The sequence below is a fragment of the Callithrix jacchus genome, chromosome 21 (genome assembly GCF_049354715.1).
Source record: "Callithrix jacchus isolate 240 chromosome 21, calJac240_pri, whole genome shotgun sequence".
Classification (NCBI taxonomy): Eukaryota; Metazoa; Chordata; class Mammalia; order Primates; family Cebidae; genus Callithrix; species Callithrix jacchus.
In genome coordinates, this window is record NC_133522.1 from 37,651,457 (window position 1) to 37,664,406 (window position 12,950).

At 49.6% G+C, this 12,950-nt stretch overlaps 1 protein-coding gene and 1 pseudogene across 11 annotated transcripts in view; both read right to left on the reverse strand.

The window, feature by feature from the left end:
• TIAM1 (TIAM Rac1 associated GEF 1) overlaps positions 1-12,950 on the reverse strand; it is a 449,049-nt gene that overhangs the window by 393,231 nt on the left and 42,868 nt on the right. The window lies entirely within an intron of this gene.
• On the reverse strand, positions 1,724-2,702 carry LOC144580650 (interferon-induced transmembrane protein 3 pseudogene; annotated as a pseudogene).

Below are 12,950 nucleotides of genomic sequence, written 5' to 3' on the forward strand. Positions count from 1 at the left end.
GTTTTGAGAGCGGGGGGAAAGTTCCAGTGTCAAGGAATTCAGCTGGCAGAATTAATGACTCAATAGCTTCAGTTCTAGTAAGGTTACCAAACCAGTCTGCCAAGTAACATAACTTAAAATAAAAAAAAAAAAAGGAGGTAAAGGGAGAAATACCGGAGAAGACGTTTTAGGGCCCACGAACACTGTCAGGAAAGAAGCAATGTTATTCTTTGTTTTTTATTTATGTATCTTTGGAGACAGGGTCTCGCTCTGTCACCCAGGCTGGCGTGCAATGAGGCAATCTAGGCTCACGGCAGCCTCAGTCTCCTGGGCTCAAGCAATGATCCTGCCTCAGCCTCCCAAGTGGCTGGGATTACAGGCGTAAACCACCGCACCCAGCCTGGAAGAATGTTAAGAGAGGACTTCTATGTCCATTACTACCACAACCACCATCACCACCCATCACCCCCTACCCCACTCCCCCAGATGTGGACCAGCACCAAGCATGAGGAAAATGGAACTAAGGATGGGATTTCAGCTAGAGAAAAAAGGAGATCACAAGGCCTGGATAATGGGTCAGGCGGGAGGAGTTTCTGCTCCACTCAGGAAGCGCTGTAAGATGTTTTTTGCCCAGATCATCTGTCTTGAGTTTCCTGGTTCACTCTGGAGTGCACCCTTTAATGCATTTCATAGTTTCCCTTTCCGTTTAGATCCTAATGATTCAAGGATTGCTAATCCAGGTGGCCGTACTCTGCAGTTTTGGCTGCCTGCCATTTCTCTGCTTAGGAGCATCTCATCAGAGGGAGAGCAAAGGAAGTTTAAAGAAAGGCAATCAGTCAAGCAAGGCACCCTGACATTCCAACCTCTTACTTGAGTTAGGATGATGAAATTAACTTGGCAGGGGCCGATTCAAAAATAGGAAGGAAAAAAAAGGCCAAGCGTGGTGGCTCACGCCTGCAATCCCAACACTTTGGGAGGCTGAGGCAGGCAGATCACCTGAGGTCAGGAGTTCGAGACCAGCCTGGCCAACATGGTGAAACCCAGTCTCTACTAAAAACACCAAAATTAGGCTGGGCACTAATTTACAAAATTGACAGCTCACACCTGTAATCCCAGCACTTTGGGAGGCTGAGGCAGGCGGATCACCTGAGGTCATGAGTTCAAGACCAGCCTGGCCAACATAGCAAAACTGTCTCTACTAAAAATACCAAAATTAGCCAGGCATGGTGATGCATGCCTGTAATCCCAGCTACTCGGGAGGCTGAGGCAGGAGAATCACTTGAACCCGGTTGGTGGAGGTTGCAGTGAGTCAAATCACGCCACTGCACTCCAGCCTGGGTGACACAAGGGAAAAAAAAGGCAGGGAAAGAATAAGCCCCAGACGAGGTGGCTCACACCTATAATACCAGCACCTTGGAAGGCGGAGACAGGCAGATCGCTTGAGGCCAGGAGTTCAAGACCAGTCTTGCTCCCTGGACACTGAAAAAGGCCTTGCTCTGTGTTGGTTCACTCAGTGCAGCAGTCAGGACTGGGTCACACGCAGGAAAGGAGGCAGGCAATGAAAGCTTTACACTGACAAATCTAATAGTTAGCTTCGAAAGGTGGGACATACCCCCCCCGCTTTCACCCAGAAAGACCATCCCTGCTCCCCAGTGTTCACACGAGAAGGGCCTCCCCTCCCCTCACCTGGCTCCCCCAAGTCTGTTCTGGGGTTTTTTTTTTTAACCAGGAACACGTGCACTTTATTGAACGCGATTGTAGAAAAGTGTGTGAGGATAAAGGGCTGATACAGGACTCAGCTGAGGGCAGGCCGAGGAATAGAAGCTGGAGTACGTGGGAGACAGGTCACGGGGAGAGCCCCTGGCCGGGATGGTTCTCTGGATCTACTGATAGGCTCGCAGAATCAGTACTGGGATGATGATCAGCAGAATGGTCATGATGATGCCCAAAATCAGGGCCCAGATGTTCAGGCACTTGGCAGTGGAGGCGTAGGCCTGGGTCCCGGTCAGGTCGCCAACCATCTTCCTGTCCCTAGACGACAAGGAGTAGGCAAACGCTATGAAGCCCAGGCAGCAGGAGTTCCTGAAGAGGGTGCTGAACAGGGACCAGACGACGTGGTTAGGCACGGAGGTCCCGCTTCGGATGTGGATCACGGTGGATGTCGGGGGCGCAAGGTTGTGGGGCGCCCCCAGCACATCCACCTCATATTCCTCCTTCAGCATCTCATAGTTCAGGGGACGGTCGGTGCTGGCGGGAGTGAAGAAGGTTTGGACAGTGTGGTTCACGGTGTCCAGGGAAGACGGGCCGTGGTCGGGCTGCTGGGATGCTTCTCCCTGGGGTTGTTTGGGTAGTGTAAACACATGCTCCAAATGAGCAGCAAACTCCACGTCTCCCTAAAGGGATAAATCACAGCCCCACTCAAGAGAAAACAAGATCTGCTGAGCCTGAAGCAAATGTGTCTCCTCGCCGGTGTCCCAAGGGTCCCCGTGCGTGAGCACCTCCAGACTCGTGCCTTCCCTGTCATTTGAATCTCAGGCAGCTCCTCTTCCCTGCACCCCGGCGCCACCCCAAGTTCCTTGAAGGCTGTCTTTCCATCTCTTTCCTGGGGTTGTATTGAGGATAACCCCAGTACAGACCAGGAGGAGACCCGGCAGAGAAGACACACAGTTCAGGAGCACATAGATGAAGAGCTTGGCCCCAACCCACCTCATGGAAAACCTCATCTGGGCCAGGCATCAGACAGTGACATTTCCTCAGTTCTCAAATGAGAGTGCTCGGATGTCTGTTGCAGTGACATGGCTAAAGGTACCAAGGTGAAAACTGTCTGTAATCCACTACTGTGTCTCCCTTAGGAAAATGGTGGAGAAGGTCTGGTGTGGTGGACTCATGCCTGTAATCCCAGCACTTTGGGAGGCTTAGCAAGCGGGTTGCTTGAGGTCAGGAGTTCAACACCAGCCTGGCCAACAAGGCAAAATCCCGTCTCTACTAAAAATATAAAACTTAGCCAGGTGTGGTGATGCGCGTCTGTAGTCCCCACCACTGAGGAGGCTGAGGCAGGACAATCACTTGAACCTGGGAGGTAGAGGTTGCAGTGAGCCAAGACTGTGCCACTGCACTCCAGCCTGGGCAACAGAATGAACTGTGTCTCAAAAAAAAAAAAAAAAAAGTTGATGCCCACAACAGGAAACAACTGACTTGCTCAAGGTCCCAGAGCTTGCAGGAGACAGAGCTCTGATCACCACCCAGGCACTGCCAGCTGCCCTCAGAGTTTTCTGCTCAGCACAACTTCTCTTCACAGCAGGAAATCAGACACCTATACCAGCTCCCTCCCCATCCTTAACAGCACTCTCTCTAAACTCACACACTCTCACACATGTACACACACACACAAACACACACATGCACATGTACACGAATCTTCTTCCTCTTCCTTTTGCTTCCTTCCATATCTGTAAGGTATAGTGAAATACACATTCATAAAATTGATCGTCTTAACCCTTAAGTGTACAGTTCAGGGTTAAGTACATTCATATTGTATAAATACCGCCACCATCCATCTTACAACCTCTTTCCATCTTGCTAAGCTGAAAGTCAAACTCCCTTGAATTTGACTACTTTAGGTCCCTCATACAAGTGGAATCACATAGTATTTCTCTTTTTCTGACTGGCTTATTTTACTTAAAGTAATGTCTTCAAGGTTCACCCATGTTGTAGCATGTGTCAGAATTTCCTTCCTTTTTGACCAGGCGCAGTGGCTCATGCCTGGAATCCCAGAGCTTTGGGAGACTGAGGCAGTTGGATCGCTCGAAGTCAGGAGTTTGAGACCAGCCTGGGCAACATGGTGAAACCCTGTCTCTACTAAAAAACACAAAACTTAGCCAGACATGGTGGCGCAAGCTACTTAGGTGGCTGAGGCAGGAAAATCGCTTTAACCGGGAGGCAGAGGTTGCAGTGGGCTGAGATCGTGCCACTACACTCCAGCCTGGGCGAGAGAGGGAGACCCTGTCTCAGACAAACAAACAAAACATTTCCTGTTTAAGGCTAAATCATATTCCATTGTATGATTACGCATTTTGTTGACCCATTCAATCAACAGACACCCGGGCTGCTTCTACTTTTGGCTATTGTGAATAATGCTGTTATGTGCGTGGGTATGCAAACATCTAAGTGTCTGCTTTCAATTCTTTTGTGTAGAGACCCAGAAGTGAAACTGCTACATCATATGGTAATTCTATTTTTAACTTTTTGAGGTGCATGCACCTTTTTAAAATAAAAATTTTTTTTTTTTTTTTTGGAGCTAGAGTGTTGCTCTCTTGCCCAGGCTGGAGTGCAGTGGAGGGGTCTCGGCTCATATAACCTCTGCTTCCCGGGTTCAAGCAATTCTCTTGCCTCAACCTACCAAATAGTTGAAATTACAGGCATCTGCCACCATGCCCCACTAATATTTTTGCATTCCTAGTAGAGATGGGGTTTCACCATGTTGGCCAGGCTGGTCTCAAACTCCTGACCTCAAGTAATCTGCCCACTTCAGCATCCCGAAGTGCTAGGATTACAAGCGAGAGCCACCGTGCCTTGTCCCTTTTAAAATTATATCACACTTCTCCACAACTGCAACTGACAGCAAAGTATGTTTTCTTTTTTATTCAACTAATGTGTATTCAGCACCAATTATATGCTAGGCCTTGGGCTATGTACCAGGGATACAACGATCATGACCTAAAGTCATGGTCCCCGTCCTCTTGGGACTGACAGTCTAGCAGGATGGACAGACAGGAATCAGATCACAGGCAGCTATCTGGAGCAGACAGACCACAGTGAAACTGACACAGGCAGCAACTCTGCCATCAATCATATCATGGGAAGGTGTTTTAGCTTGGTAGCCCAAGGGTAAGGTCTGTGCTGTGGGTTGAACTCAACTCCTTAAAAGATATGCTGAAGGCCGGGCGCAGTAGCTCACGCCTGTAATCCCAGCACTTTGGGAGGCCAAGGCAGGTGGATCACGAGGTCAAGAGATCGAGACCATCCTGGTCAACATGATGAAACCCCGTCTCTACTAAAAATACAAAAAATTAGCTGGGCATGGTGGCATGTGCCTGTAATCCCAGCTACTCAGGAGGCTGAGGCAGGAGAATTGCCTGAACCCAGGAGGCGGAGGTTGCAGTGAGCCAAGATCACGCCATTGCACTCCAGCCTGGGTAACAAGAGCGAAACTCTGTCTCAGGATAAAAAAAAAAAAAAAAAAAGATATGCTGAAGTCCTATTTCCCAGAACATGTAATGTGACCCAACTGGAAATAAGGTCTTTGTAGATATAATCAAGTTCAGATGACGTTGTACTGGCGTAGGGTGGGCCCTATTCCAACGATCAATGTCCTGGTAAAAAGAGGGAGACTTGCACACAGACAGACACAGGGAAGGAGGACATGGAAGACACAGGTAGGGACAGGAAGGACACAGCTGCGCACTGAGGAAGCCGCCAGAAGCTGGAAGAGGCAAAGACGGGTTCTCCCCTAGAGCCTTCAGAGCGAGGGTGGCCCTGCTCACACCTCAGTAGTGGACTTCCGGCCTCCTGAACTGTGGGAGAATACATTTCCACTGTCTGAAGTTCCCCCTCCGTGGTACTTCATTAGCACATCCCTGGGAAATACACAGGGCGAAACATGGGAAAGTCCTAGGTCAGGTTCTTTTCTACCTTTCCTTGGAGTAGGGAGGGGAGGGGAGAGAAGGGAGGGTAAGGAGAGAGAGAGAGAGAGAGAGAGAGAGAGAGAGAGAGAGAGAGAGAGAGAGAGAGAGAGAGAGAGAGAGAGAGAGAGAGAAATAAAGAACTAGGTTTTCGCCAGGCACGGTGGCTTTCACCTGTAATTCCAGCACTTTGGGAGGCCGAGGAGGATGGATCACAAGGTCAGGAGATTGAGACCAGCCTGACCAACATGGTGAAACTCCCATCTCTTCTAAAAATACAAAAATTAGCCAGGCATGGTGATGCATACTTGTAATCCTAGCTACTCAGGAAGCTGAGGCAGGAGAATCACTTGAATCTGGGAGGCGGAGGTTGCAGTGAGCTGACGTGCCACTGCACTCCAGCCTGGGCAAAAGAGCCAAACTCCATCTAAAAAAAAAAAAAAAAAAAAAAACTAGGTTTTCATCTTGCAGCTTCTAACCAATTTTTGATCCTGGCCTGTGGACCTGAGTCTCAGCTTCTGACTCTGTAGGGTGAGCATGCCCTTACACTATCTCTGAGATCCCAGCATTGAAGGGGTCCTAAGATTCTCACAGAGTCTTTTTCAAGCTAGCCCACAGGGTCAGCTCCCAATCTTCCCTATGGGAGACCAATGGGCACACTACTGGTATTGAGATGTGATTCGATGCAGGACATTAAGCAAACTGGGCTGTGCTAGGAATGTACCCTGCCCCTCCCCCTTGCCTTGTCATGAACAAGCAATGCCTCCGCCCATATTTGTAGAGAAGCCAGCAAGAGGTGAGACCCCCGCCAGGAGGCAATGAGTCTTAAAGCTCGGTCACAGAGCAGGCCACTAATTTTCCGTAAGATGCATGTCTGAATACATGTGGAGTGTCTGTGTGCCTCAGTGGTGGAGGTTATGGGGGATGGAGGGCACCCTACACAGTGATTCTTCAGGACTACCCCCTAAACCCTACCTGTTGAGACTGGGAGGTCACCCCAGGCAGAATCACCCACTTAGGGAAATACCACTTCAGCTGGGAGTGCCTCACCCTGTTGGATGCATCAGGCGTGGCATGGGGAAGCCTCCAAAATATGACAAGGAAAAAGGAAGCAGACATCCCCTGGCACAGGGGTGCAAGCCCACCTCTCCTGGAGTCCTGCAAAGCCCCGAGGACCCACTCGAGGGCCACGTGAGCCCCAAGTCACCTGCCTGGCACAGGCGCCACTTCCCACCCACTCCTCGGGCACCCAACTGTTCCAGCGCTCATCACTGCACCTCCTCCGCCACTGTCAACACAAACACTCACACCCAGGCAGGCAGTAAAAATAACCAGCTGTTTCATAGCACGCCTCATGCCTCACGCCTCATCCCCTGCCCCAGGCACGCCTCTCAGTCCCCTGCAGGCCTCAGGGAGCCACAGAGAGGGGAGAGGGGCAGGGAGAGAGACAGTTCCACGCCTGGAGCTTTGTCTACACTGTCAGAGATCATCTTTAACAGGGATAAAGTCAGAGGCCTTCCCTCGCAACAAAGACGGCGCTGCATGTTTCTCTCTCAGGGTACCCCCCCCACACACACCTAGAATGATAGTTCTTTCTACCAGAAAGTTCCACATGCCGGAAGCCCGCAGAACTTCTGGGATGAGTCAGCCGATTGCCGCCTTGATATCCACCGCAGGGCCCCTCCCCAGGCCACGGGAGTGTGTTTATTTATCTCAAGCAGCTGTTATTAGTGCACAGGCAGAAAAGTTGTGAAAATCATAACTTCAGACCAGAACTAGCATTCACGGGGCACAGCCATCAAAGGACTTCCTAACAGCAAACCCTGGTGCTATGGGATGAAGTGTGTCCTCCTGAAAGAAAATGCTGACGCCCTAACCCCTGGCACCTGTCAGTGTAACTGCATGAGTGTGCCAGGCCTGCCATAACAAAATCCCAGCATCTAGGTGGTGTCAACAACAGCAGTGTATTATCTTACAGTTCTGAAGACTGGAGGTCAGAGACCCAGCGGCCAGAAACCATTCTGCTGAGGCCTCTCCTCGGCCGGCAGATGGATGGCTGCCTTCCTTCTCTCGCTGTGTCCCCCTCACACAGCCTCTCCTCTGTGCCAGCACATCTTGGTACCTCTATGTCCAGATTTCCCCTTCTCATCAGCACAACGGTCAGATGGATTGGAGCCCACCCTAAGGACCTCTCTAGAGGCCCTAGCTCCAGATACAATCACATTCTGATGTACTGAGGGTTCGGACTTCAACATAGGAAGTTTTAGAGGGACATATTTCAGCCCATAACAGACCTCATTTGAAAACTGTTGGGCTCAGTGTGGTGGCTCACGCCTATAATTCCAGCACTTTGGGAGGCCAAGGCAGGTGGATCACCTGGGGTCAGGAGTTCGAGATCAGCCTGACCAACATGTGAAACCTCATCTCTACTAAAAATACAAAAAATTAGCCAGGCGTGGTTGTGCACACCTGTAATCCCAGCTACTCAGGAGGCTGAGACAGGAGCATCACTTGAACCCAGGAGGCGGAGGTTGCAGTAAGCTGAGATCACACCACTGCACTCCAGTCTGGGTGACAAGAGTGAAACTCTGCCTCAGGGAAAAAAGGGCCGGGCACAGTGGCTCACGCCTGTAAACCCAGCACTTCGGGAGGCTGAGGCAGGGATCACCTGAGGTCAGGAGTTCAAGACCAGCCTGACCAACATGGAGAAACCCCATCTCTACTAAAAATATAAAATTAGAGAAAAATTAAAATAAATAAATAAGTAAAAAGAAAAACACAAAATTAGCCAGGCGTGGTGGCAGGTGCCTGTAGTCCCAGCTACCGGGGAGGCTGAGGCAGGAGAATTGAGAATCGCTTGAACCCGGTAGGCAGAGGCTACAGTGAGCCGAGATCGTGCCATTGCACTCCAGCCTGGGCAACAAGAGCAAAACTCTGTCTCAAAAAAGAAAAAAAGTTAGCGAGGTATGATGTCAGGCACCGCGCCTGTAATCCCAGCTACTGGGGAGGCTGAGGCACGAGAACTGCCTGAACTTGGGAGGTGGAGATTGCAGTGAGCCATGATTGTACCGCTGCACTCTAGCCTGGGCAACGGAGTAACACGCAAAATTTTTTTTAATCATATTGATCTGAATTTTTATACAACCGCAGTCCTCAAAGCCTCCAGCACTCTGAACTGCAGAGCCCACGCCTGGAGATCCAGAGTGTGCTCCCTGCTAGTGCAGCTGCACTGCTCTCTCTGCAAGAAGCAGGCCTCCCACAGCCCGCAGCTGGGTGGAACCACGGGACAAAGCAGACTTTGTTCCAGTGGAAAGCCGATGTTAGGAGTTGGAGGAGATGGAAAGCAAGATACAGTCACTTTATTTCTTGCTTCCAACTCTCATTAAGTCTATTACACAGGTACACAGTAGCTCCCAGACCCAGAAGTAGGCAGAAGGGCCTTGCCTGGTTCGATGACTCTTTGCCAAAGGACACTGTGGAATTGACTACACTTTTGCAGACACCCAAGATTCTTATGCCCTTCCCCAAAAACAACTCCTACCCTTTGTTCTCCACCTTTTCCCTTTCTTTGCTATCAACCACAGGCCCCGGGTCCAAAATCAGGACCCACCCTCCCCACGCAGCCCTCGGTTGCCTGGACTGCCCCCTTCTTCTTTTGTCACTCTAGGAAAATCTCACCCATCTTCCAGGTTGAGTTAGTTACTCTATTCTCCATTCCATTGTACAGAAATCCTCAAAGAGTGGTCCCTGAGCCAGTGGCATCAATATCGAAATCTGTGCACTGGGTCCCAGATCTACTGAAGCAGAAACTTGGGGTGAACCAGCAATCTATGCGTCCACAAGCCCTGCAGGGGGTTCCGATGCCCGCTCAAGCTTTGCCCACTACAACAGCCAGAATCACTACTTTATCCTCTCTACTTAGCTTAGGATCTTCGTCATTGTGAGTCCCTCAGAGCTGCCACAAGCTAGGCACCCTATAAACACCCACTTGTTGAATTAACCTAAATAAGCTCTTCCAAAACTGGAAAAGGCAGTGTAAAATTGGCAACGTGACAGGCTGCTGAACCTCCATCACCATGTTCCGGCATGCAGCACCAGCGGCACCCAGGAATCCTACGGAATAAATGGGACTCGATCAGAATTTCCATGGAGCAAGTGATTTGAGAAAAACTAATGTGTGGATCCTGTCCATGACCACTGCGTGTTAGTAAGGATCTAAAACACACTAGGGACTGGGCACATGGCTCATACCTGTAATCCCAGAACTCTGAGAGGCCAAGGCAGGCAGATCACCTGAGTCCAGGAGTTCGAGACCGGCCTGGCCAACATGACAAAACTGCATCTCTACTAAAAATAGAACAATTAGCTGGGTGTGGTGGCGGGCGCCTGTAGTCCCAGCTACTCAGGAGGCTGAAGTAGGAGAACCACTTGAACCCAGGAGGTGGGGGTTGCAGTGAGCTGAGATGGCACCACTGCACTCTGGCCTGGGAGACAGAACAAGACTCCATCTCAATAATAAATAAATAAAATAAAATAAAATACACTAGGGGCTGGGCACAGTGGCTCACCCCAGTAATCCCAGCACTGTAAGAAGCCAAGGCAGGCAGATCACCTTGTGATCTGTGCCTTGAGGTCAGGAGTTCGAGACCAGCCTGCCCAACATGGTGAAACCCCATCTCTAATAAAAAATACAAAAATTAGCTGGGCATGGTGACAGGCACCTGTAATCCCTGCTACTAGTGGGGCTTAGACAGGAGAGCTGCTTGAACCCAGGAGGTAGAGGTTGCTGCGAGCTGAGATCTCACCACTGTACTCCAGCCTGGGTGACCGAGCGAGGCTCTGTCTCAAAAAAATCAATAAAATTTAAAAATAAAACACACTAGGGAAATGTTGGGAATGACACTGGTTTATGTCTCAGAAGGGATCTTTACTGGCTCTGTCGGGACAGCAGAGTTGAAGCACTCCGTAACAAAGAAAATTCTTTAAGAGAAAGCAACCCACCATATTTGGTGTGACATCCATCCTCTTTCTCATTAGAGTCACTGATTCCAAGCTTCCACCCTGCAAAACTCAACACACTAATGGTGTTCACACAACTGGACTTACCCCACCACCAAAAAAAAAGGAAGAAGAAGAAAAGACAGACAAAAACCAGAATAAAATTGCATGAGAGGGCAGCACAGCACAAAATCCTTAGAAATATAATGAATTCAGCTGGGCACATTGGGTCACACCTGTAATCCCAGCATTTTGGGAGGTCGAGGCGGGTGAATCACGAGGTCAGGAGTTCAAGACCAGCCTGGCCAAGATGGTGAAACCCCATCTCTACTAAAAAATACAAATAAAAAATTAGCCAGGCATGGTGGCACACACCTGTAATACCAGCTACTCGGGAGGCTGAGGTAGAGAATTGCCTGAACCCAGGAGGCAGAGGTTGCAGTGAGCCAAGATCAACCACTACGCTCCAGCCTGGGCAACAGAGCAAGATTCCATCTCAAAAAAAAAAAGAAGAAGAAGAAGAAATATAATGAATTCATATGTTCTAGGCTTCTGTCTTTGCTAGGCACTATGCCAGGGTCTTCAAGGGCAGCAGTTAAGGCTATAACTCTACAGCCAGACCACAAGTGTTCCCTGCTCCATCACACGATCTCAGGAGATCTGTGCAGCGAGCTTTAAAACAGGCTGAGGATCATGGCTTGTGCCTATAATGCCAGCACTTTAGGAGGCCAGGGCGGGAGGATCACTCGAGGCCAGGAGCTCAAGACAGCCTGAGCAACATGGTGAAACCCCGTCTCTGTAAATAAGTAAATGTTTAAAACTTTAAAACAGTCCTATAACATCAAAATATTAATGGGTGGGCCAGGCGCGGTGGCTCACACCTGTAATCCTAGCACTTTGGGAGGCCAAGGTGGGTGGATCACCTGAGGTCAGTTCAAGACCAGCCTGGCCATCATGGTGAAACCCCATCTTAAAAAAAAAAAAAAAATCAATGGGCAGTACTATTACTATTATTACTGATTGTGGAAGACTAAAACTGTCTCCAAAGGTATCCCAGGCCCTAATGTGGGGGGCAGAGGGAGATTCCACGTAGATCTAAGAGAAGAAACCACACAGAAGAGGAGAAAGCTATGTGACCACAGAGGCAGAGAGGGAGCAATACAGCCACAGGCCAAGGAGTGCTGGTACGAAGGTAGAACATGCCACCCCCAAATATGCCACTTTGGTTTAAGGAAAGTTTTTCGGGTTTTGTTTTGTTTTGTCGAGATGGAGTTCCACTCTGGTTGCCCAAGCGGGAGTGCAATAGCATCATCTCAGCTCACCGCAACCTCCGCCTCCTGGGTTCAAGCCATTCTCCTGCCTCAGCCTCCCAAGCAGCTAGGAGTATAGGCGTGCACCACCACACCGAGATAATTTGTGTATTTTTAGCAGAGACGGTGTTTCCCCATGTTGCTCAGGCTGGTCTCAAACTCCCAACCGCAGGTGATCCGCCCACCTCGGCCTCCCAAAGTGCTGGGATTACAGGCGTGACCCACTGCGCCTGGCCGGCTTAAGGAAAGTTTTGAGTTAAAAGACACTTGAACAGCAAATGCAAAAAGGGCACTCTGACCTCCTTTTTCTTCCTGCAAGCCAGAAATAAAACCATGCAAAAGGTGTCCTTCTTGTACCAGGAGGAAGGAAACATTCTTATCACCAGAGCTGGTGAGTCGAGGCCAAGAGAAATCTGTACAAACCAACCTTGTTCAACTAACCCTTATCTTCCTCGTCACTCCTCCATGATCAACTGCCTTAGCCCACACCCCTGTCTTGCCAGGTTCCCAGACTTTACTATTCTTGGTCCAAACAAGTACATGAGCTCTCAGCCCTCACCACTCCTTCGAGTCTTTATTTTTCTTATGAGGGCTCCCATGGACTTGTAAAAATAACTAAATAAAAGATGCACGCTTTTCTCCTGTTAATCTATCTTTTGCTAGTCTAATGTATAAGGCCCCAGTCAGAAAACCTAAAATGGGTAAAGGAAAAAGAGTCTCCCTCTCTCATACCACAAGTTGGGAGAGGCAAGTGTTCTCCCGGGGAGCCCTGGGTATGACGATGCCAACTACACCCGGGGCCAGTGGTACTCATTTGGGACTTCTGGTCTCAGAACTGAAAAAGAATAAATGAGTGGGTGTTTTTGTATTTTGGTTTTGTTTTTGTTTGCGATGGAGTCTCGCACTGCCGCCCAGGTTGGAGTACAATGGTGAAATCTCAGCTCCTTGCAACCTCTGCCTCCCAGGTTCACACGATTCTCCT